The sequence below is a fragment of the Peromyscus leucopus genome, chromosome 9, assembly GCF_004664715.2.
Source record: "Peromyscus leucopus breed LL Stock chromosome 9, UCI_PerLeu_2.1, whole genome shotgun sequence".
In the NCBI taxonomy this organism is placed as follows: domain Eukaryota; kingdom Metazoa; phylum Chordata; class Mammalia; order Rodentia; family Cricetidae; genus Peromyscus; species Peromyscus leucopus.
Window position 1 is genome coordinate 101,568,528 of NC_051070.1, and position 26,735 is coordinate 101,595,262.

At 36.4% G+C, this 26,735-nt stretch overlaps 1 protein-coding gene across 9 annotated transcripts in view; it reads left to right on the plus strand.

Moving 5' to 3' along the window:
* Positions 1–26,735, plus strand: part of Nrg3 (neuregulin 3) — a 1,038,176-nt gene that overhangs the window by 931,657 nt on the left and 79,784 nt on the right. The window lies entirely within an intron of this gene.

Here is a 26,735-nt window from a genome sequence, read left to right on the forward strand (position 1 = left end):
ACTTACAATAAAAAAATGTCCATGTATCTTAATTCTACTCAGACAAAATGATATTAGCTTTGAGTCGTGGGATATAGGAACTATATGAAAAGCTGTTATATATTTAGAATGTCATATCAATAAATATTTGAAATGGGGTGATGATGAAGGCTACTCTGAAATATTTTCAAGGATGACAGTCAATTTTACTGTTTGTGTTCTTAGTTGTGAGGTTTCCTATTACTGAGAAAATGCAGACAGTGAAGGACATTATATGAGATGCTTATGAGATTAGATACAGAAATGTGAGTTTGGGATACATTATTTGAGACAAAATGCCAAGTAGGTTGTTGTATTTCAGGAAGTATGGAGGTTTATTGATTAGTGGTCTCATTTTCATATCAGAATTTCTCTTCCCTGTTTCATGACCTGACTCATTAGTGCTCTGTTATTTGGTTATTTCATCATTGATACAGCAGACAGCTCAGTCACTGCATGTTTGAGACATTGGTAGGAAAATTGGGTTAAAACACATGAAAGGTAATAAAATCCAGGATATTACTCAATTGAAGTTTGAATTCAACCATTTAATGTGTGATTTGTATGAGAGTAAGTTAAGGAAGGATGAAATCAAATAATACTCATAATTAAAGTGCTTGAACAAATGTGTACTACAAAATAGAGATTGTGATCACCTTGTGTATTAATGGATAACAAACGATTTAAAGAAGGAGTTATGAAAAAGGAAAATTTCAGATGATGCTTATGAGAATGAGTAGCCAAATTGAGAGAAAGAAGCAAACAAATTTAACTGGAAGTCAAGATTTGGAAAGATATGGTTTTAGATCATGTATAAGTAGATATTACTATTGCTCAAGATGAAACAAGAGTTTTAGAATTGAAATAAATGTTTATCTTATGCAAAATTCTCCAATACCAGAGTCCAAGAGAAGACAATGGGAAGGAGTTTGTGGTTTATAGCTAAGATTATTAGTAGCTGGATAAGAAAATAATTTCTTAGTGCCTCGAAAAAGGAGCATTTTCTTGCAGGGGAGTATTCTTTCTTGCCCATGGCATGAGGCTCTGGTCAATGAGTGACTACTTTTCACCTCACTACTTGTCATCTCACTCTAGCTAGCAACACTGGGACAGAGACACAGGCTTCCTGAAGAGACTTGGTCTAAAATGACTCACACCACTTTTTTCTTAATGGTTTGTTCACTAGAACTAATCAAATAATACCATTATTTTGCAAGTGAGACTAGGAAATGCAACCTTCATTAAAAAAATGAGTTTTATTAATTCATACCATAATATGAATTCCAGAAATGTGAAAAGAATTAGAAATTTTGGAAGACACAAGGAAAAGTTCTCTAAGAGCCAGGAATACAGTTCCATAACTTTGCTGGTATAAACAAAATTGAAACAGCTTTTAAAAATGGAAAAGGAGAATTGGACTATTTGCATAAGATTCTTGTTTTAGTTAAAGTAGGAAAAAAAATGGAGTCAAAAAGGAGACTGTGAATGCTGAGGGGTGAGTAAAGGTATAGATGAGAATTTCCAGAGGAGGAAGAGACTAAAGCTACGCCATGGGCAACAAGTTACAGAAACAATGAGCATGGTTTATGTGAAAGAGAATAAGCCAGTGAGAAGGGTAAGCAGTCAGCACTCCCCATTCACCAATGGTAGCAGGGAATACATATCAGTGGCATGGGTTTATGGCCCTCAAAGTCATTTTGAGAAAAATGAGCACTAGACCTCATGGATAAAGAAATTTGCTCTACTGAGCTGTGGTGATTGCAGGGTCTGAGAGCCATTGTTTCATGGCTATTGAGCAGAACACCTGTAGACATAGATATCACCACACAGCTGGTGGGAGGGCTGGAGCTTTTTAGATCCCAGAAGCAAAGTGGCAAACTAGCAAATGAAATTGCTATACAAAATGTTAATCATCTCTGTTGAAAGAAATAGACCAGTCTCCATCATATCAGGAGACTTCTAGTATTGCTGACATGTATAGTACAGCGGAACTAAAATGTGTACTGAAAGGTCTAAGTGAGAACTCATTTGAAGAGTGCAATTCTTGGTCCAGGTAAAATAGTAGGTTACTGTGTAGTTATCCATATGACACTCAAGCATGAGGTTATAGTAAATCTTGCAAAAATTAGAGTCAAATCATAGGTCTAAAGTCTTACAGGGAATGAGTTCTCAGTGTGTGACTATTTGACTCCTGAAATAGATCTTGCCTGGGAGAAAAGGAGTTGACCAGTTAGATGGAGCTGAGGGAAATGTCTGGTATGCAGGTACCTAATGACATCTGTAAAAGGATGGTTTGGAGCAGTGAGTGGTTTACACAGTTAGTGAATATACTGTTTCAGTTGCCTTACTTGTCCACTTTATATACTCACTGAATTTAAATATTTAAATATGTAAAATGATGTTTGTGAGTTTGCAAATAAATATTTTGAATTTAATCAATAATTATAGAATTGATGTAGGTAAACTGTCTTGAAGATGATTATTAAATTCTTAAATCATCTATAAATGAAAATTCTATATGGAAATGGGAGTAAGATAAAACGTATATGAATTTTATCTTATTGGTTTATTGGTGAGCAGATTATTTATACCAGTTTTGTTCACATGTGTGTATGTAGGGGTGGGTGAATTGTTTAAGTGGAACTTACTTTTACAGCACTCTTAAGTTCACAGCAAAATACAGTAGAAAATTCCAAGATTTCCTGTACATCTCTCACATGTGCACAGCCTCCCCATCGTTTGAATTTCCCACATGAGAGACGCTTGTGTTACCCCTAATTCTGCTACATATGCCTTTCCTTTCCTCAACCCCTGACAGTCACCAATCTTTGTATCATTACTATACTTTTGCCTTTTCTAGAATGTCGGGATGGTGGAATGTAATCTTCTATACTGGCCATAAACATTGCTGCCTTTTTTTTTTTTTTTACTGTCATAATAGTTCAGTAAGATTAAACATGTGTGTGTGATGTGAAGCATTTGTCAAGAGACAGCAACACCTCCATGTCTTTTCATGGTTTTACAGAAAATGTCCTTTTATTGCTGAGTAGTAGTTCAGTGTCCAAATGTCTCACAGTTTGCTTAATAATTTAATCTCACAAAACTCATCTTGTTCTTTCCAAGACTTGAAAATTCTCAATCTAACTTCATGATAAACATTCACATGTAGGTTTATATATAGATGTGAACTTTCTTTCCTGATGGATCAGGTGGTGAGGGTACATTATTTTATAAGAAATAGTTTCACTCTCTTATACAGTGTCTGTACCACATTGTGTTTCAGTCAGTAATGCAGGAGCAGGATTGTTGTTCACATCCTGGCAGGACTTAACCCCTGTTAGCATTCTGGATTTCAACATTTCCAACAGGTGTGCAGTGCCATCACATTCTCTGCATTTGCCTCTTCCTGACATCTAATGTGGAACATTTTTCACTATGCTAATTTGCCATCTATAAATTTTCTTTGGTGACGTGTTTGTCAAGATCGTTGGTGCAGTTTTGATTTCTTTTATAGACTTAGAATTTCAAGAGTTCTTTCTATATGTTGGCTTGCAGTATTTCATCAGCTACATCTTTGGCAATTACTTCCTGTCAAGTAATGGCTTCTCTTATTATTGTCTTGCCAGTGCACTTCACAGATAAAAAATTAATTTTAGCGAACTGTGATTCTTATATAATTCTTTCTTTTGTACAACTTGCATTTAGTCTCTTCTGTCTAAAGTGTTATTGCCTCCTGATGTCATTCTAGGTTATTTTCTAGTAATGTTACAACTTTGCATTTTGCATTTTAGAATAAGATTCATTTTGAATTACTTTTCCTGAAGATTAAAACAAATCTACCCTGGTGGTTTCATTTGGATGAGATAGCCAACTGTTTGAGCATCACTTGTTGAATAGGACATTTTCTCTCCAGTTGACTATATTTCTGTGTGCCTACATCTGAGAAATCTGTTCCATTCAGCTATCTACAGTTTTCTAATCAGTACCATACTGCCTAAATTTGTATAGGTTTTGAGAAAGTCTTGAAGTGAAGTAGTATCAGCCCCCCAATTATTATAATTATAATTATAATTATAATTATTATTATTATTATTATTATATTGTTGTTATTCAACATTAACCACACTAAATTTTGTTTTTCATTGCTTCTAATCTTTAGAATTAGTTTAAAAATAGTAACAATATGACTCACCAGGCTTTGTACATGGATTATATTGTTTCTATAGACAAAGTTAGAAAAATCTGGTCTCTAGACAACATTTATTCCTCCTGTATATTGTCATGGAATTCTGCTCTACTTATTTTGTTCTTTTAAAAAATTTTTATCATTAGATTTTTTTCATACAGACCTTAATATGTATTTGTAGACTTATCTCTAAGTATTTCCTCTTGAGGAGAGGGTAATACAACCTTAGTTTTCTGAGTTTAATTTTTTAATTCTATTTGTTTATTTTTGGTATTTAAGATATGGGTCATACTCTGTTTATTAACCATCTACTGTATAGCTATAATTATTTATTAGTTCTAAAATAGATTTTTCTGTTGTTGATGCTCCAAAATGGTTTTATATTTATGATAATATCATAAGCAAATAAAAGACATTTTTCTTCCCTCCTTATGTCCATGTTTTTAGCTCCTTGTCTTGTCCCACTTGGTTAGCCAGGACTGGCTTATCACACTGAGAAGTCTGTAAGAGGAGAAATGCTTATTTTGTTCCTGATTTTGGTGAAACGCCTGAGTTTCTCATCGAGTATAGCATTAATTGTGGTGTAATTATAAATATCCTTTCTCAAGTTGATGGTATCATCTCAATTCCTAGTTTTCTAAGAGTTTCTAATCATAAATAATATTTCCAAGTACTCTTTCTTAATCTATAGCTATGATCATGCAATTATTTTTAGTTTATTGAAATGGTGATTACATTAATCACTTTTCAATTGTTGAAACAGCCCTGAATACCTAGAATAAATTTCACACTATAATGCTGTCCAATTATATTTTAACAAGTCCTAGGATCCCTTCTTTCTGAACTCTCCCATCTTACTTTGAATAGCACTAATTTACTTTTTACTAGAGGTACAATGTTTTTCACAAAATAATGCAAGCACATGTCTTACCCAAGATTTAATATTCTCAAAAAGTAGGAATATCTGCCTGCCTGCTGATGAGCTTCAAAACCTAAAGTCTTCAAAGAGTTATTAACAAATTCCCATTTTACACCAAGGAGCTCAAACACATATGCTTCAAGATTCCTGACACTATTTGATCAACACATATTTATCTGAGTTAATACATGCCATATCTTAGTTACACACACACACACACACACACACACACACACACACACACACACATATATATATATATATATATATATATATATATATATATATACACATATAAGCGTAGAAGTGCCCCAAGATTAAAAAGAAGCAAAGATGTGATATAATCAGTGCTATAAAATGTTATAGACAAAATCCAGTAAGAGAAAGAGAAGAGGAAGCTGTTAAATGCACATGGAGAGCATTGGGACAGGATCCCAGAGCAGAAGGCATTTGAGTAGCAGACAAATGGGTAAGTTTCATTAGTGGAGCCACAGTACAAATTTATATTACTTCTTACTGCTCCCTCATTACTCTGAGCTTGCTATTTCAGGCTCACTCTCTGGGTCTAAGAACTGTCCAACCTTAGAACTGGAGCGAGAAGACCAACTTTACTGAAAATATTTAACCAAAACCCCTTCTGGTTAATTTATTTATTTAAGGGATAATTATATACTACGCAACAATCTATGCCAAATCCAGCGTCTGTAAAGCTGTCAACATTCAGAAAGAATTTTCTTAATTATGTATATAATTTTTTAATGACACTTGTGGGATTTGTGCCATGAAAAATTCAGAGACCAATAATGATGAGGAGGCTAATGGCTTCTGATGTGCAATGGGACAGCAGCTGAAACAGTTATTCTTAAAGAGTAACTAAGCTCACACCTTTCAATAGTAAACTGGCATTTAATAGAGGGATGTGGAGAAGAACAGAATGCTGAGACAAAGCCATATATACACAGCCAAAAAGAATGGACAGCTGAATTCAAAAACCGTCAACAATTTCCAGAATTTAAAATCCTGAATCATGACAAGACACTAGTGAAATTCAGGTGTTTCTGGTACATGGACTGCTCTCACTCAATGTGAGGTTTAACTATTGACCTTTTGTATATCGTACTTCACAAATGAGTCTGTCAGATACGCTAAGCCTATAAGCTAAAGATGATGCCCCAACACTGTGGAGAAACCTCAGGTGACTGTCCAGGCAGCTGGCTTTTTCTGTCAACTCACAAATTTTTTGGAAGTTGCTTACATGTACTTCCTGTTTTTATTGTTAGCTAATGTTATTTCCTTCTTGGGTCTCTGAGGGAGTTAAAGATTAGTTAGTTATAGTTGAAGGTTAGTTAGTTATAGTTAAAGATTAATTAGGATAAAAAAGTAAATTAGATACATTTTGGATTTACTAAAATAGGATAGATAATGGAATTATTTTCTCTAAATTTGTCAAATACAAATGGACTAGACATTGTTTAGGTATTTATTACTTGTATATATTGTGTATATATATATATATATATATACTTTTGTATATAGTTTTTCCTTTGTTAGTTATAACCTTTTGCTTCTTTTCTTTTTATTAAAATAGAAAAGGAGAAATATGGTAGTATTTTATTTGTACTGAAATGTGATTTTAATTGTATATTAATAAATAAATTTGCCCGGGGGTCTGAGCTATTAGAGCCATAGAAAGAGCGTGGGGGTGGTGGCACACGCCTTTAATCCCAGCACTTGGTAGGCAGAGCTAGGTAAGTCTCTGTGTGTTCAGGGATACAGCCAGCATGTGAGACACACGCCTTTAAGACCTGGAGGGCTGTACTTACAGGCAGTGATGAGGCAGTCACGTGTTTGGGTTTACAACCAATGAAAAGACAAAACAAAATATATATATCAAGACAAACCCACAGGAAGTAGGTCTCTTTCGGAGAGGTAGGACCACCACAGGAGGAAAGGTAAGGTTTTTAGATCTGAGCTCTGACCTCTTGGCTTTCTCTTTTACATTGGTTCTGTGTTTCTTATTTAATAAGACAGTTGGTTACATCTACAGAAGGCCCTGTCAGTTAAAGCATAATGTTAATAGACACAATTAGGGCAACAATTTAGATGTACATATAAGATACAGAATGATGCTTGAAAACTAAAATCATAGAATTGAAATTAAACAAATAAATTGTTTCTTTAGGTCATAATTTAAATTGTGTTTATTAATACATTGCTATAATATACTTTTTAAAGATAATATTTAATAAGTTTATCACACAATGTGACTACATCACTCTATGGAATAATTTAACTTCTTTGTAAGCCCAAGTCCTCACTGGCTTCTATAGAATCCAAACTGTCCTCCATATGTGATACTTGGCCAAAGAACATATCAAACTGCCCACTCTTAGAAGGCACAATGATGAAGGTACAAGGAAGATTTCTCACCTGACAAACACCAAGCTATTCTATCAAGTGCTCAGTCATAAAACACTTCTCCTATATCCATTGCAAATATTTGTTACTCAGCAGATTTTTTTCTGCCCATGCCCTGATGCATTTTATTCTCTAAGCACCAAATATGTTTGTATAGTAGCAGGTATAATTCTCCTTAAAAACTTTTTCAAACACAGGGAAAGCTTATCATGTGAAAGGACTTTTATGCAAATCTCTTTCATTATTTAAAAAATAAAATAAACACTGCATATTGAGTGTCATATTTGTTGTTTGACCTTGTTCTAAGTATATCATAATACATTTATATATGGTCTGATTAAAGGAAATCTGATGTGAGTCTAAAATTCAAGTTACAGAATGGAAAATCACGTTTTTGTTTAAGTATTAAATTATATCAAAGTGATTGCTGTGTTTTGAACTTAAAACAAAGCATTGAATTTCTGCTAGAAGATACATAGAACTAAACTACATTCTAATTATATAATGTTATTTACATTCATAATTTTAGAATTAACAGAGTTATTGGATTGAGTTGATCATATGTTAAGTAGCCTTCCACCCCCTTTTTATAAAAGCATATCTAATATAATTAGTAGCCACTAAATAAGAATAGCTATGTTTGAATTCTGCTCAGATGTTATTAAACAGGGTTATAATCGCGACTCTGCGTGTTATAAATGAATCTATATGATTTTTCCCCTAAGTCTAACAGGTTTACAGTTAAGTGAAGTCAATTTGTGTTCTAATTTGTGAATTTTCATTACAAATCTGAAAGTGAGAGTCTTTCTTTCCCTAACTAATATCTGTGAATTATAATTATTTGAAAACAAAAGGGATCTTCGTTGGTATAAATACACAGTGTCTTCTTACAAAATAAAATGGAAATTTATGGGCAAATAGTTTATAGTGTTTGCAGAGGGAGTGTAGTCAAAGAGTACAGCTCTGCACATATACTATTTGCCATGTTAAATTGCTTGAAAAATTACCTGTGTTAGACTATCATAACAATGTTGAGCAGTATGTGCCAGAAAAGTTGGGTGATCTTTTGAACTCTTAAAAATGCATACTGTAGAACCGTTTATGTAGTGATCATAAATGGCAAAGCTGAAGAGCATCTAGGTTTAATTTCTTACCAAAAGAATGAGAAAGTAGAGATGGAGAATTTGACCTCAGATCTGTCTTTCACATCAGCTTTTTACTGCTGTAGATGACTAAGTACTGACTGGGCATATCCTGAGATGAGGGCTGCATGGGAACTCAAAGAGATTGTCCTCTGGCAATATTTTCAGTTGTAATGCTGTTTTGTAACTTGTCTTGGGACTTTAGAGGTCATGTTTCTTCTATGAATACTGTCACACATTAGCTGATCATCACAGTCTCCAATGTGCAAAAATCCATATAGCCTTTCCTTTTATATCTAATTCTTCTGGGCCTTTACTTCAGGGGAAGGGAAAGCCCTGGGAAAGGGGGTTTGGAGGCACAGAGAGAAAGAGGGGAGAAGAGGGGAGACATAGAAAGTGGATCTGTAGTTACAGCAGCATTTAGGTAAGAATGGGTCTCCACATAGGTGATAGGTGTGATTAGGGGACTTATAACGGTTCAGCTAATCAGGGTATGGGAGCTCCATCAAAGACCGGCCCTGTGCCAGGCCAGAGCTCTCCTCCTGTAAAACAAACTCTCAAACTCTCACTTCAGTGTCTGGACAGATGTATAAACCAATTAAATGCTACTCATGGTGTGTGTGGAGGGGGCTTTAATTTAAAATTTGTTGTATGTTTGCAGGACAGAAAATGGTGTTTCCTAAATATGTATAGGATGGCAATGTCTCTGATTTACAAGTGATTGACTGATTACTGAAGTTTACAATTTAGGATGCAGTTAAAATGGTACAAACTCAGAAGAATTAATGTTTTGAATTTTGTATTGTTATCTTTCCCAGGCTGGTAATATGAGGCAATGCTGGGAAGCTGTGGTAGCACGGGCTTCCTAAGTTCCTAGTCAGCAACTTGACTGGGGAAATGAGTAACTGATGCTCCACAGTGTTCTGCTCTGTTAGACTAATTATTTTAGGTATACTAAGTAGTTCTAATGCATTTAGAAGTATGCTATTCTTTTCGTATGATGGATCTAGTGGGTCATAACTCCATTGTAAGCCAAGGAGTATTTGTCTGGCTTACACATACACAAGCACACAAAGGTCCTGGAGTTACAATGTTGGGATACTGTGTTCTCTGTCTCCTGCAGTTTCTCAACCCTCTTGTGATACTTCTGCCAATGTGTGAAACTTAGGGAGAAAGCTAATGTGGATAACATTTGTTGAATTGCTTATGTAAAGAACCATGTTTCATGTCCGTAGACATCAAGAAACAATGGGGGAAAGAATACAAAGGAAGGACTGTCTACATCATGCTGCAGTTACTGAGAATATTTTTTCCTGTAGAGAAAATAATTAAAAGGTTCCTATAGTTAGGAAATGAAGAACAGAAACACAAGGGAAAGCAAAAGGAAGAAAGAAGGTGAATAAAGAGCAAGGAAGGAACAGGGTTTGGGGGAAATGGCAAGTTCCAGGTAATTGAATAACCAACCACATATGTCACTGGATGGCTTGCTGACATGGCTGGTCAAGAGGGAGGATCAGACTCTGCTGGCCTTGCCTGCTTTCAGAAGCAAGAGCCATTTGTTGTCTTGTAAAGGAAAGCAGTCTATGATTCCAGGCAGGAGAATGATTACATAGATATCCCTTGAGTGAGTCCTTGTGTCTCAGCCATGTGTGGTTTGCTTGTAGGCATTCTGGACAGAGTTCCAGCAGATAGGCCAAATAATCATCAAACGCTACTTCCTGGAGCAGCAGCTCTGTGAGCAACACGCAGATGAGGTCTCTTATGCTCTATTTCAAATAGAGAAAATGGCCAGGCAGGAAGCCCAGGAAGCAGAGGGAAAAGGAGGTGCCACCCACAGGTAAAGCTAGAACTTTAAGGAAAAGGGGGCATGACTTTCTTCAGTCTAAAGTGGAAACGTTCTAGAGAAGATGTTAGAATCACTTGGGCCAGGATGAGGTAATGTCCAAACATAAGTTTTTCTTAGCAAATTCAGGGATGCTGGTTCATATTAGCAAAGCAAAGAACACTATAATTAAGTTACATATAATTGTATTTAAAATTTAAACAAAATCATGTAATTTTCTTGTGTAAAACTGCCTGGTAGATTTAGAATGAAATTACATACTGTAAAAAGTCAAACCCATGTGATCAGGATCTGTCTGCCTCCCCAGACTGCTAACGCCACGCTGCCTTTCCTCGCTTCTTCTATGTGCCTCAGGGTCTTTTAACTCGTAATTTCAGGATGCTCTGTCATACTTACCTGAACATGGTTGGCTCCTTCCTAGGATAAAAGAATGTATAGTTCAGTACTTTCTAGCTCATAGGTAGCAGCCTCCCTTACTTCCTCCCTTATATATATTACTCTCCTAAATTTTTGTTCATTGTCCTTTTTTAAGCTTTATATTGTCTTTTTAATAAACTTAGAAAATCACTTGTCCTAGATAATACATGGAAGTATCTAGTTAAAGTACTACTTACATACATAACACTACTATCATACCTTACTTTATCTTTATAAGTTAATATCATTTGCAAATTGCTAAGTCATCAAATACTCCATTACGAACATTTCTGTGAAAATTGAAATAAACTCCAGAATATTGCTGCACTTCCAATATGCAACATTTCTGCATATATTTAGTATTAACTTTGTCATATGTGTATATGATTAGTTATAATTTAATAGCATATGAATAGCTAAAAATTTATCTTTTGTCACCTGAGTTGTGAATTTTAAAGAAAAACATCTATTATGTAAATCATCAGGGTAAAATAATACCTTTTCCAGGATTAAAATTTTTAGGGTTTCTTATATGATTACTACATTTATACAATTTCCACTTTCTTCTATTCTCTCTAACTTTTCCTGTGTCCCCCAACTTAAATAAATGAGCTCTTCTTTAATTATAGTACACCCACATTTCTTAACAGTCTTCTCACTGGAAAAATAAGTTCTGTGGTAGCTGAACTTTGTCAATATTCAGTCTCCAGATCCACTTTAACCAAAAGAGCCCAGTCAATGTTGATAGAGTTCATTCTTTTGTAATACATTTAAATATTATGAGGTTTTCCTTAACTTTTAATTTGCTTAGATAATGAATGAGAAAAGGCACAGGCGAAACACCAGCCAAACACAAGTCCAGGGGGCTCAGTGCAGCTTGTTTCTCAAAAACCTGCATTCTTTCTCGCTATTTCTCCTGTTCATTTTCACGTTGAAAATATGGTGTTCCTCTAAAGGAGGGGTTCTCCAAGTCACAGCTAGCAGTTCACTTGGAAATATTGGTTGTTGATGTGATAGGAATTAATCCTTCCACAGGACTGGGCTCTGATGGAAAAGTCAAGTGAACCTTGCTTCTCAGTGAGGCAGGTTGCCTGGGTGATTTCTCCACTTGTGGTTTTGTGTGAGCATAGAAGCAGAATATTGCTGTGTTAATAGAGAAGCTCATATAGATTCGGATAATAGGCAAAGCTTATCAGCATTCACGATTTACAAGTAATGAGAGGAAGGGAGTTACTGTTGCTCATTCCTATCTTGCTGTGGTGCACTGCATGTGATTTCACAGACATTGTCTCATTTTGTATTTCCATGTCAACAGGAACTTTAAACATGGAATGAAGGGAATTGCCATCTTTGGGGCAGGTTTGGCCTTTGTATTGGGAAACATTCATATTGAGCTCATTGTACTATCCCTAGGAATACTAGATTGGGCAGAGCATTTGATTTATACACCAGAGAACTCTCTATTTCTGGACTGTGTGAGTGAGCCTACTGAGAGAGGAAGACATAAGCATGCCGGAAAATATTTTGTTCACTGTGCTAATGTCCAAGTATTGAGATGTAGGACACGGCATATTCATAGAAAGCTTTAGTGGTAAAAAGTTGTTTTGTAAGTAGGGTTGCCTGATTTAGCAAGTAAAAACACAGAGCCTGCCTGCACTTAATTTCAATTTGCAGCACACAGCATATTTAGGATGACTGTATTTCATGTTGGTATGGAGCACATCTATACCTAACTTTTAAGTTGTTTACATTTAAGTCAAGTAAAATTGAAACTGAACAGTTTACCTGGCAATCTTAGTTTTAGGGCAATAAACACAAGTGATAACTGTTTCTTCTGTGATCCACTGCTGTCTCGCTCCTGAGCCCTCATTGAAAGATGGTTATGAGTGCCTCAGAGGAATGTCAATAGACAAAAGACAGCAAGAATAAACACACAGAGAGAAGAAGACATTGGAGAAAGAGCATGCTGCATATCCAGGGGGATTACTTATTATTATATAATGAAAATTAGACACAAATAATACTAAGCTGTTCCCAAATTATCACTTGGCAGCTTTGGTTGTCTCAAAAGGCAGATGCAGCCTGTAAGATCATGTTTCCCAGTATGACATTATACTGCTGTCAGAGAAACTGATGAAGTATTTGAAAGCCAAGTACTTATTGTTAGAAAACTACCTTAAAAACTCAGATATAGATGCTTAAAAAATACAAATAAACAGAAAACCAAATGACAGCACATGAACTTAGTTTATCAGGCTTTGAAAACAAGAGCAGCATTTAGCTAAGCAGCAGATGATGTTTGGGGAGGTGTTAATGAAGTCCTCACAGCTGTGCCCTTATCTGTTCACCATACACTGTTTCCCTGTTGCATTCAGGCTGCTAACTTTAGTCAGAAGCATGTTGTCATGAGGACATGAAGCCTTTCACCCCTATTAGAAAAAACTAAAATGTCTTCTAAAGCTGTACATAGAATTGCAGTAGTGGAGTGAGCCTGGTCTTCTGCAGCTGTGAGAAGCAGGTATTACAGTTGGGCTTTTCTTTTTGGACTGCCAGCTCACTAAAACAAATGACATGGTGACTTACTATTAATTACAAAAGCTCAGCCTTAGCTTAGGCTTGTTCCTAAGTAGTTCTTAGGAACTTAAATTAACTTGTATCTTTTAATCTATGTTCTTTCGTGTGACTTGGTTACCTTTACTCTACACCCTATCCTGCTTCTTCTTTGTCCAGTTGGTGACTCCACTTCCTTCTTCTCAGAGTTTTCTCTCTCTGCCCTGAAGTCCCACCTATATCTCTTCCTGCCTGGCTATTGGCCATTTAGCTCTCTATTAAACCAATCACAGTGACACATCTTCACACAGTGTAAAGGAATATTCCACAACTAAGTATGCTATGGTATTGAGCAGTATTACATTGTTTATATACTTTGAAACAGGCTAATAAACACCAGGTTTTTATTTTATCACCTATGTTTTATGAGACATACAGCCTGCCTATCTGCTTGGATGCTACCCTGTTGAATTATGTACCTATGTTTCTATGAATCTAGATCAATATCTATCTGCATCTTAAGGCTTTCTGGTATGAAGATTGATATTACAACACATCATATATTTATATCTTTGCATATATTTCCTTTTAAAATGTGTATTAGTGTATTTGTAGGTTTACTTATTGTGTGTGCCTTTGTATGTTACTATATGTATGTGTATGTGTGGGGGGGGGTGTCTAGAAATCCTCAAGGACAGTTTAAACTGGCTATGTGCTTGTGAAACCCTTTCAGCCCTTTCTCGTGGCACTTCCAGGGAAGGCCCTGAATAGCCTCATATAGGGGGATTTAGAGGAAGTACAGTAGAGGGGCCAGAAGCTTATCCAGACATAAGTACCCACTTGCCCTGTAAGTCTATGTGGGACCTAATCAACCACAAACCTTAACAACAACAACAACAACAAAAACACTCTTCTTCATAACTGGAATAGGTGTTTGTAATAGTGGTGTTATTCTTGGTCATAAAAGCCACGTTTCCTAAGGAAATCATACCTCACTCAGAGTCTTTTTCTTAGATTCCATCATGAAGTGTCTCAAGCCTCAGAAACTGCCAAATACTGGTGTGCTAAGCAGCTTCTTTTTTTTACATTTCCCCCTATTGTACCATACTCAACAATTTAGAATCATGTTCTACTCTTCCAGAACACCAAAGTCTTCCATGTTTATTTTCTTCTGCATGTGTTTAATTTTTTCACAGCACTGAGGCCCAGAACCCCATAGCAAATCCATTCATCATGTATTCTACTTAGTTTTGTTAGTTTATAATACCCCTATGGTTTATGTCTTTTCCTACATATATTGTGAACTCATTATAGCACTGGTTCCCAGTGTGAGCTGTGTTGTCTAAATCAAGTTAAAATTAATATGTTTCCCAATTTGTAGCTTTTTTAAACATAGCAATAAAGGAGAGTTGAGCTTTAGAACTATGAAACAAAGAAATAATTAATCCTTAATAATAATTTACACCAAACATAGAGTAATGGCCTGGTCCAACCACTTCCATAGAAACTTCTGTTCCGAGAAGGGGACAAAAGACAAAAAAATCATCTATCACTGGTCTACAGCAGTTTTTAGCCCAATATAAAAATATTATAAACTCTGACAGGGATATTGGGGCCATCCCTGAGTCTATGGGCTCTACACTCTGAACCTTTGGCAGGCAGCTAACGGAAGCCCATATACTATAAAGGCCTGTGTCACATAATGCATTTTGATATTGTCCTTCTACTGACAGACTTCTAAGCACAGTTCAGGTTTGAATAGCTGATAAACTAGTGGTTATTAGTTATTAGCTAATATAAAACATTACCTATAAATGGCAATCTCTGGGTAGGTGAACTACTGAGAACAAACAATTGTAGGTGTGTATGACTGTGTTAGTCACCTATAAAATTGGTGTATGTTTCAAGCAATGTTGAATTGCTTGAAATGAAGTAAAATAATTTTTTAGAGGAAAACAGCATTCCCATTGTTCCAGACATACATAGTTTTTCTATATTCTAGAGGACATTATTTAAAATGTATTTGTAGGGAAATTTGATTTATCTAGAACACATTGTATAAGAAGTCATGAATTTCTTTTCCTATTCAGAAACCAAAGCCACTAGAAAGAATGTAGCAATTAAAAATGCATACTTCTATTTTAGTTACACTCCAACAGGTACTTATGTGTATAATTGAAATGATTCCTCCCTTGGCTTCAATTTTCTTATCTGAAAGACGGACAACACTTATTCTAGTGATTCTTGGAACTGTTAAAAACACAAAATGATCTTCTAGCCAACTTGTGTCTGTTCTTTAATTTACCTTCCCTTCGTTGTCTGCATAGTACTCCAGCTGATTCTCCTGCTCACCTCATCCATCCCCTCATTGTGTGTCTACTATTCCAACTGATTCTCCTGCTCACCTCCTCTGTACCACTTGCTATATTAAATTTCAATTTCCTCCTTAGCTTTAGTTTTTCCTGATACCCAAAATATTTTGTTTTGATGGTGTTTCTACATGTTCTGAGATGTTTTAAAATTTAAAGTATATAATGAACATCATATTCTTAGAGTAGCTCATGTACAGCATGGCTGGAAAATATTTCAATTTAAATTCTTTATTACTCTTCCCAACTGTGATTGTATCTCCACATTTGCAGTAGTTTTATTGCAACCCTCAACATGCCTTCCATCACTTTTTACAACTTGGATATTATAGTAGGAAATTCCATGTTTTTTTTTTAAATGTATTTGAATTGAGTTTTATTGCTATTAAATTTCATTAAGATTTAAATTTAATTTTGATTTGTCTTAAAACTAGTCCATATTTGGAAAAATAGTATTTTATGTATGAAATTTTTAATTACCCTTGAAATATACTAAAGACAAGGGTGTTTGCCTCACATATTAACATTTGTTTGATGTTAGCCAATAAAAATATCCCCGGCTCACTATTAGAAACTGAGCTACAGGAGGGCCAGATTGACATCTGTGGTCTGTACTACCACCAGAGACCATGCTGAGGCATGTGGCATGTGCTGACACTGGATACCATGCGGATGTCTGTGGTTCATGCTGTCACTAGAAACCATGTGGAAGTCCGTGGTCTGTGCTCCGCTGACTGTAAAGGGCAAGGAAGCTACTTTTGCAGTAGCATGGATTATTGGTGAAATTATTATGGCCACTCCACGTAGTTAAAAGGATATTTATTTAATGGTGTAACTCACAAATTAAGTGATAGGTAGGTCGCAGGGTCTGGGGAAGGTGTAACGCAGTCCAGCGGTGTTCTCTGGAGCTCTGCTCGTTTCACCTCCACTGCTCAGGGTCCTGGCACAGAGCAAACACACAGAGAGAGCACTGGCCCATCCAGCTCTTGGGTCTCCAGGTGCCTCCCCTGGCCCCGCCTCGTAGGCGTGACAGTTGCCAGAGTCTCAATGGGGGTTGGAACTTCCAGATCCAAGCTGGAATGGCTACCCACTACAATGGATGACTGACTGAAGATGTGCAGTTGAGATGGAAGAACATGGAGTGTTTCTGTGGCAAATCCTGTCCCCACCCCACCTCACCTCTCAAAGATGTAACAGCCTAAACAGAAAACCATGGAGGAGAACTCTTTAAAATTGTGATAGGGCTCCTGAGGTGTGGCTCTCCATGGCTGATAGCCTCTGGCAGGTGTGCAGGTAAGGAAATACTTGGCTTTCTTTGGCGGGCTGGCTATTTGGAGGTCGAGCATGCTCTGGTGTGTGTGTGGACATCATAAATTGGACTTTTTTGTTTGTTTGATTTCTTCTTCTTTTGGGGGAAGCGATCATTGAGGGGCAAACCTGGGAGTACAGGGAGGTGAGTTTGTTTGGGGTTCATGACATGGAGTTCCCAGATAATCAATAAAAACATTGTGTAAAACAAGAAAAGAAAAAAATAAGCCAAGGGCTGCTTTTGACTATTCTCTGCATATTAATAGATCTACCATGATTACTCGAACCAAATATAGTACTCTGTACCTATATCTATCCTTTGTCACTTTAATTTTAGTCATTTTTCTCTCCCATTGATAGACAACACACAGGTTTTTTATGTGTTGACTTTATTTTTGGTTGTGAGCCTAGCCTTTAAGGCTGAGCCATCATCTCTCCAGTTTATGTGTTGACTTTAAAGATGACAAATTTGATCATACATTCTCTCCTTCAAAATTGACATTGACAACTTAAGTAATAATGAGTGTGGGTGCTCTTTAGTGATTTTATCTGTCTGCAAAATGGGATTACAACCTCAGAATGAGAGTTAAAAGTTTTAATGCCTTCTATTGGCTTGATGTTATAATAGGAAAATGAATTAGATTCATTAAATCAGCCTGCACAAACCCATGCACAAACCCAGGCAGACACATGCATGTACACATCATCAAAAATGAAATAAACCTTTTAAAATAAATAAATAAGTAAATGGTGATTTATAACTCATATTTTGGAGAAATTGCACTGTCACTAGACAGTGGGTCCCCTAGTTAATTTCTTAAAGTGGTTAATATATGGTTTGATTTGAGAATCTGCCATATAAGATGCTAACTCAAGTGTGTACATATCTATTATTTAAAAACAATCACCATGCAAACCTTGCTAGGCTGAATTTCCCTAGCAGATTCATGTTCTCCTGAGTTTCAACATTGTTTTATAGATAAATTCATTATTTTTCTTGTTCCATATTATTTGTCTTTTTATATATGGTTTAAATTTTCTTTATTCATTTGTGGTTTTTTTTAATCCTTCCTTGTCTTGACCTCAAGTCTCATCAGCAACACCTTTAAATACATGAGCATCAAAGTCCTTTTAGAGGAAGAGGAATATGTTATTGATGATTTTAAAACTTACATGCAAAATTCAGATGGGAACATTATGTTTTGAGGCTCTTTCCACCAAATGCATACTATTTTAGCTCAATCATTTTATCTTTTCAACAGAATTATTCAATTGATGTAATATGGGACCAACCCAATCAGGAACTGTGTGGTTTAGTGTTTGGCATTGACAGCAATTCATCAACAGTATTTCCATAGTTACAAGACCATAGCAAATCATCAGCAAGAGGGAACTTTGAGGCCTGTGAGTCTGAAATTTATTCTGAAATCTATCCTCTGTTTCTTGTGAACAGAGTTAAGAGATGCTAAAGGACTTGCCTGCATGGAATCAAGTGCACAGATAAAAACTAGAATGGAACAGCCAGGCTTTCTTGCTATTTTATTTGTTTTTCTTGTTAATGTTTGGGCTATGTTTTTGGCAGTTATTAAGAAGTCTTACAGTTTCATTCTCAGTGCCTTATTTGTGGGTGTTTTATGTATGTGCGTGTATACATACATGTATGTGGTAGTGAGAGGTCAATACTAGGTCTCTCCCTCTACTGTTTTCTGCCTTAATTTACTTTTGTTTTTAATTAGGGTCTCTTTACTGAAGCTGGAGCTCACTGATTTGGCTTGGCTGCCTAGCTAGAAAGTTCTTCCAAGTCACCCATCTCTGCCTGTCTACCACTGGGACTATGGGTGAAGTCCCCATGACAAGCTTTGTATATAGGTGATGGGATCCTAACAGGCTGTGGTGCCCGTGAGTTTTGTTTTTAAATGGCAGTTGACTCACTCCTTAAAGTTATTCACATTTACATATAAGGAGAGATGTGTTAGATTTCCATTGCTACATCATGTAACTGTGAGAATCAATTTGTAAAGAACAAGGATTTATTCTGGCTCAGAATTTTGAAGGTTTCTATGCATGAATAGCTGACCCCATTTCCATGACTCTGTGACAAGGTAACATTTCATGGCACGAGAAAATGAGAAAAAAAAAATTCTACCCTCATGTCCAGGCAGTGAAAGAGAGAACTATGGGACTTCAAAGGACAGAACCCCTGTAATAAACTAAAGGCCTCCCACTATAGGAGTCCTAAATGTCCACTTCTCAACAGTGTTACTTGGGAACCAAGTCTTTACCACAAGGACGCTGGAGGACTAGTGGTGAAATGCAAGTTATAACAATAGGTGTATTCCTTCTGTGATGATCCTGTTCAATTAGCTGTTATGCTTGAAGATGTCTTAGTATGAGAGTGCTAAGGAACAAAGATACTTTGGTATAGAAGCAAGTTTAACTTTTAGAAATGTCACAGAGGCTGGATTACCCATTCATATTTCTGACCTGGCTGAAATGTGATGTAGCAAGAGAGCTTAGTTACTACTAAGATGCTTTGTTACTACTCCTAGATGCTATTAATGAGTTGTCATTTTCATGAATGTGTGATCATTCCATCTGTGTCCCTCATGCACAGCTCAGACAGAAGGAAATAGCAGCATGTTGTTAAATGTTTCTGGATGACTGAACTTCCATAAGGAACATCTAATGCCTTAGCATGCCCTGGCTCTTAGTACTCGAAAGTGCTTTTCTACTTTTACCTAGATGACATTTAAATTTTCTTCCACACTGAAAAATAAAAGTACACATATGGATCAAAGAGTTTATGACAAATTAGGACTTAGCTCAGAATTAAGCTTTCCGATCCCCGCCATACAGAGAAAATTGCTAGAATCAGCAGTCATAATTGAGCTTCAAGTAAAGGCTTTGTTTTTCAATTTGCTTTCAGGCAATGGGAAAATGTGAATGAAAGCTTGGCATGTGTGAATCACAAGTATTTTCATCTTAGGTTACTTTGTATAGTTATATTTACAGCTTGTTTTGTAATGCCAAATGCACTGTACTGAAACAGATACTTCAAGGTGAAGGGACCGGCATTTTCCCAGCAACCGCACTGTGGTAGACAGGGTGCCAGAAAGAACTAGGATTCTCTCAAATACTGCCACCTTTACACAGACAAGGAAACTGGACCTTGTATAAAGCACGTGGGATTAGCAAACATATTCTTGTGTGTGAAACATACATAGGTACAATAAAAATAATTATAACTTAATGTCCAAGTAATTTTCAGTAGAGTCAGAAGTAGAACTTGCTTTCCTTGCTTAGTGCTCGATGAGGATTTGCAAAGTCAGTTCACATGATTGATAGAGTTTTGAATATGGTATATTTTACAATCATTTAAATTATAATTTAATTGCAAATATTAATCTACAAACCTGGAAAAATCGGAACATAGCATGACATAGTATACAACACTGAGTCTATTTATCACAGTGATATTTTTCTTTCTTTTTTTTGGAAAATTGAGCTGGTTATTTGGATATTATGGAAAAATACAGCCTGGTTCAATTAAATTGAATATGGTAATAAATACAATTTATATTCTCAAGTAGTATTTTCCTAAGTTTATCTCTTACTGATATGATTGTTTTAAATGTTTGCACATATGATATAAAATTAATAATATATAAACGACATAAAGCAGAATCCCATGACAAAAATATGTTGAGTGAATCCAGGGAAAATAAAATTAAATATTTGTTTTTAAATTATATGAATTCCTTACCTCTGTTGAAGTGAAAATGAATTCTCTGACACTCTAAGTGGAAAAACTTATTTGTAAATATCTCAAATGTTATTCCAAAGTTCTCTTTATATGAAAAAAATTAACGCTTGAGATATATCAACATGGCATATTTTGACAAATGGTTATTAATCTATTTATTTAACAAGATATTACTCATTATGTACTAATCATTGTATAGGTATTAAGGATGGTGAATAATTAAAAGGAAAGATCCCTTCTCTTCTAAAGCATATAGAGAGAAAGAATGCCAATTAGACAAACTTAAAATGTGGCTTCCCTTCTATGAATCCTAAGATGGAAAACACAAAGGGAGTGGGGTAGGACTAGCAGGACAAGCAGTTGGTTTCTGCATAAAGGGAGCCTAGGAAAGTGTTGTGTTAAGTCCTCATGGGGAGACATGAGCAATTGTGTTCTCATGCTAGGTACGGTACCAATGACAGGTGAAAGTGAAAATTCCGCTAAAGTGAAACTTGGCGAATCAAAGAGTTTCTTAGGTGTACATACTCGAGTACCGGGCAATGGTGAGTTGCAGGAGCATGGATAACTTAAAGAAAGCTGTAACATTGGTGAAAACTTACAAAAGCTGCCTTCCTGGAACTTCCTGTGGCTATAGCAGATAGGAATGGAACAGTTCCCCGCTAGGAGGGCACAGAGGTTATAGGAGCCAGAGCAGGTAGTCCTCGAGAGGTGCTGGTGAAGAACTGGCTGATGGATGAAAGAGAGATCCCTTGATTGGTTTGGAAGCAGTAAAATACAAGTATCCTAAGGCTGATGTCCTTTTTCTAATAATCAATAATGGTTAAAAGGGAAAGAAAAAAATTGTGTGTGTGTGTGTGTGTGTGTGTGTGTGTGTGTGTGTGTGTACGCATGGTGGGGGGATCTATTGCAAAGAACTAAAGGCTTAAGGCAGATGAGTTATACTCAGAATCTGCATCTATTATTTAGGATGTGTTTGCTGGATCTGTTGAAAGCTGTATGTTGAGTTTAAGACAGAGAGCTGTCTGAGATGACTCCAGAATCTGGACTTCAGTAACAGAATTAATGGATTCCTCTATTGGAGTGGCAAGATCTTGGAAAGGAGGCTTCAGGGTTGATGCTTACCAATTTTGCAGGTTCTACAAGAAGCTAAGGTTTGAATCTTTGAATATGACTGTGAGGGTGGTTCTAGTTTGGGTTAAGTGAGAAAGGAACATCTGCCCTGAGTGTGAACAGCCTAAAGGCCTCAGGCTGACTAAAGAAGAGAAAGCTACCTAAGGACCTGCATTCATTGCTCTCTGATTCCTGACTATGAATATATTGTGGCCCAATTTCCTTGAGGTCTAGCCACACAACTACCCATTCCTGGATGGACCATACTTTCAATTTCTGAACTAGGAAGGAAATAAGCTCTTCATTCCTTTGATTTTGTCAAGTATTTTTCAGCAAATAGAATGATTCAATCAGAAACTTAGTTTGAGATGCTTTTTGAGTGCTAAGATATAGCACTTATTTTGAAAAATTAAATAATAACACGAATGAGTTGTTTGCATAGAGCTCATGGAAATATCATAGTCAGAATGGTCTATACTTAAGGGAACAATGCTAATTCACAGAACCACAACCATGAACTAAAGTTCTGCTAGCTAACTGTGGTGGTTTGAATGAAAATGGTCCCTATAGGTTCATAGGGAGGTGTGGCGCTATTGAAAGATGTGGCCTTCTTGGAGTAGAAGTGGCCTTGTGGGAGTAAGTGAGTCACTGAGGGTTGGCTTTGAGGTTTCAGATGCTCAAACCAGGCCCATTATTTCTCTCTCTTCCTGTTGCGTGCTGATCCAGATGTAGACTCCCTGATCCTTCTCCAGCACTTTGTCTGGCTGTGTGTTTCCATGCTTCCTGCCATGTAGATCATGGAATCAGCCTCTGAACTCGAAAGCCAGGTCTAATTAAATGTTTTCCTTTATAAGGGTTGCTGTGTTCATAGCGTCTCTTCACAGCAGTAGAAATGCTATCTTAGACACTAAGCTAATACTGCCACCATACTGCTGACAGATAGTCAAGAAAAACAGGTGTCAGTGGAGAAAGCCAAGCTGCCGTCCCTGCCATTATAGATTTCTCATGCCCTTGCCTTGTGTACGCTGGGAAGTGGAGGTAGAGGTGAAACAGTGGCAGTGGCACCAGGTGCTGGGACATAATTACCTCTGAAGGAGTCTCTTAGTCACTTTGCTTATGAAATTTGCTCTGCCCTCTCCCATTGATTCAGTCTTCCAGGAGTTGCTGCTGATACACAGAGGTAGCTAGTGGCTTCAGTCTGCCACCTGAAGGACTGTGGATACAGCTAACCAAGAAAGCCAATATTCTTAAATCAATTTAGTGGACTCTGTCCTCATGATCCTTGGGTTGCTATGGAACTTTTATTAGAAAATATAGGAAATGTACGTAATCTCCCTTCCAGGCAGTGTGTCTTTTTTCTTTTATTTAAAAGAAATTCAGTGTAGGAAAAATTTAAATTATGGGCATATGAAATATATATTAAAATAGAAAAACATAACTGTGCCACTTAATTTCTTTTATAAAGTTCAAACCCAAGTAATCAGCCATGTGAAGAAACAGAACAGGTTTAGCAAGTTAGAAGCCAATTTTCCCTTCCTTGATCTATATTAAGGGAGAGTTTACTGGATTTGTTGAAAGATCTATACTTATGTAGCTACTTTCCACATTAAAAAAAAATAAAACAAATATAAAAATCCTGATATGATACTTTTTATTTTATTCACCATCTTATCCATGAACACTACAGTTTTAATTAGTCTTATTTACTAGATATCATATACATGTAATGTATAAACACATATTCATTATATGAGTATATTAATTATAGGAATGTAGTTTGCCCTTTCAGATATTAATACATTTCTGGTTTGATTATAGTTTTAAAGTATTAGATATAATCCTTCCTTGAGCATTGTAGCCATATTGTATGAGTATGTGTTCATTTCTATGGGGTATCTTGGGACCCTAAGATCAGCTTGTCCTGAATTTCTTAAGTAATGTAAATATTTTAGTCCTGCTTATTTATTATTATATCATTTGTTTCTCTAAGGGGGCTAATTAATTTTTTCACTTGCCCAAACTTGAATTTCTGTTGTTCCATAGGCATCTGTAACTGGCATGGCTTCTACTTAGTATCACACCATTCTGCTTTGCATGTAGTGGTAATTTTCTTGTCTTTCCCCAGTGAGAATTTAAATACATTTTCATGATTATTTCACATTCTGCAACCTGTTCTTTGATAATCTGTTAGAATTTGTACCCACTTTTTAATGGATACTCTCATTTCCTTACTGATTTTAGAAGAGGCTAGTTCTTTCTTTCTTTTGTTTGTTTGTTTGTTTCACTGCCTTTGTTTGTTGTTTACTTTTTTGAGATAAGATCCCCTTATATAACTTAGATTGGTCTGAAACTTGCTATGAAGCCCAGGATGACCTTGAACTCATGATCCTCATGCTTCAGCTTCCTTAGGAGCTGGAATCTTTAAATTCTTTGTATAGTTTAACTCTATAATTCTGGCATGTTAAGTAAACCAACTTCCTACATCTATGCATGTCCTATCCTGGTTATTTTTGGCTATGTGTGTTCCCACATGAACTTTAGAACCAACTCGTTATTTTTGAAAAGAGAAAATAGAGCTCATTTCAATTTTCTTTGAAATTAGATTAAAAATACAAATGAGTCTGGAAAGTATTGATAAATGTTTAAATGCTATATTGTCTAATACATGGCGGTGCTGGGTCCTTTCTGTTCCTGTGGATCTTTAATTTATCTCAGTGATACTTTATAGATTTCTGCCTAGAGGTCTCACACATCCTTGTTAGATTTATCCTTGACATTTAGTTCTCTGATGCTGCTATAAATGATATTGATTTTTCAATTTCATTTTCTGCTTACTGGTTCTACAGAGAAATCCAATTGATTTTTATGTATTGAGTTTTTATCGAGCAACTTTGCATACTTATAATTTTCCTATAGATATTTTGGGATGTCTATAAAATCATATCATTTGAATATTTAAATATTTTTATTGAAAATGTCCTGTAATGGGTGGAGATTTTTATATATAATTCTGATCCAAAGTCATCATAGGTTTCATTGTTTTATAATCAACCTCAAGAAATTTTTAACATTTAAGTTACCTACAATTAGGAGAAGAAAATTTCTACCCTTGGTATTTTGCAAGAATATTTTGAAAAATAAACATCTGTTGAAAAAGTTTCTGGAATCCATTGACTTCACTCTTGAGTCTATTCATGAACTCACATGGCATGTACTCACTCATAAGTGGATACTAGCTATAAAGCAAAGGATAACCAGACTACAACCCACAGCTCCAGAGAAACTAGCTAACAAGGAGGACTCAAAGAGGAACGCATGGATCACCCTGGGAAGGGGAAATAGATGAGATCTCCCGAGTAAACTGAGGGCAACAGGAGCAATAGAAGGAAGGAGTTGAGGGATGAGAACCAGTGGGAATGGGATAGTGGAGCTGGGGGAGGGACGGAGTGGAAAAGCAATGAAAGAGATAACTTGATAGAGGGAGACATCATGGGGATAGGGAGAAACCTGTGCTAGGGAAATTCCTAGGAATCCACAAGGATGACCCCAGCTTAAACTACTAGCAAAGGTGGAGAGGGAGCCTGAGCTGGTCTACCCCTGTAATCAGATTGGTAAATACACTGTCATCACAGAGCCTTCATCCAGTAACTGATGGAAGCAGATACAGAGATCCACAGCCAAGCACCAGGCCAAGCTCCAGGAGTACAGTCAAGGAGAGGGAGGAGGCATTGTATGAGCAAGGGGAGTCAAGATCATGATGGGGGATATCTACAGAGACAAGTGAGCCAAGCTCATGGAACTCATGAACAATAGACTAGCAGCTGTGGAGCCTGCATGGGACCGAACTAGCCCCCCCGCATATGGGAGACAGTTGTGCAGCTTGGTCTGTTTGGGGGTCTCCTGGCAGTGGGATCAGGATCTATCTCTAGTGCAGGAGCTGGCTTTTTGGAGCCCATTTCCTATGATGGGATGCCTTGCTCAGCCTTGATGCAGGATGGGGAGTGTCTTGTTCCTGCCTCAACTAAATATATCAGGCTTTGTTGGCTCCCCACGGGGGGCCTTACCCTTTTGGAGGAGGGGATATGGGAGTGGTTGGGAAGCAGGGTAGGCTGGGGAGAGGCAAGAGGAGGGATGAAAGGGGGATGGATGATTGGTATGTAAAATGAATTAAAAAAATTCTTAAAAAAAATTTCCCATTCCCAAAACAAACTCCAATTGTCTTCATATATTCTCCTTTAAATGGTGATAGAAATAGGTGTCTGAAATTTTAATGATTTTTTTCAATACATATACAAAATTGGAATTTTGGCCTTTTTTTACTCTGAAGATATTAAGAGATATTTATTCAAATTTAGATCTAAAATAAAAAAAATTAAAATTTCCCAGTCTATATAAAATCAAGCAAATAAGACACAGAAAAGGGGGCTGGAGAGATGGCTCAGAGGTTAAGAGCACTGCTTGCTCTTCCTAAAGGTCCTGAGTTCAATTCCCAGCAACCACATGATGGCTCACAACCATCTGTAATGAGATCTGGTCCCCTCTTCTGGCCTGCAGGGATACGTGCAGACAGAACACTGTATACATAATAAATAAATCTTAAAAAAAAAAAAAAGACACAGAAAAGGAAAGATAAATCAATAGGAAAGGTAAAAGAAATTAAAATAACAAATGTATTTTAAAAACTTAAAAATA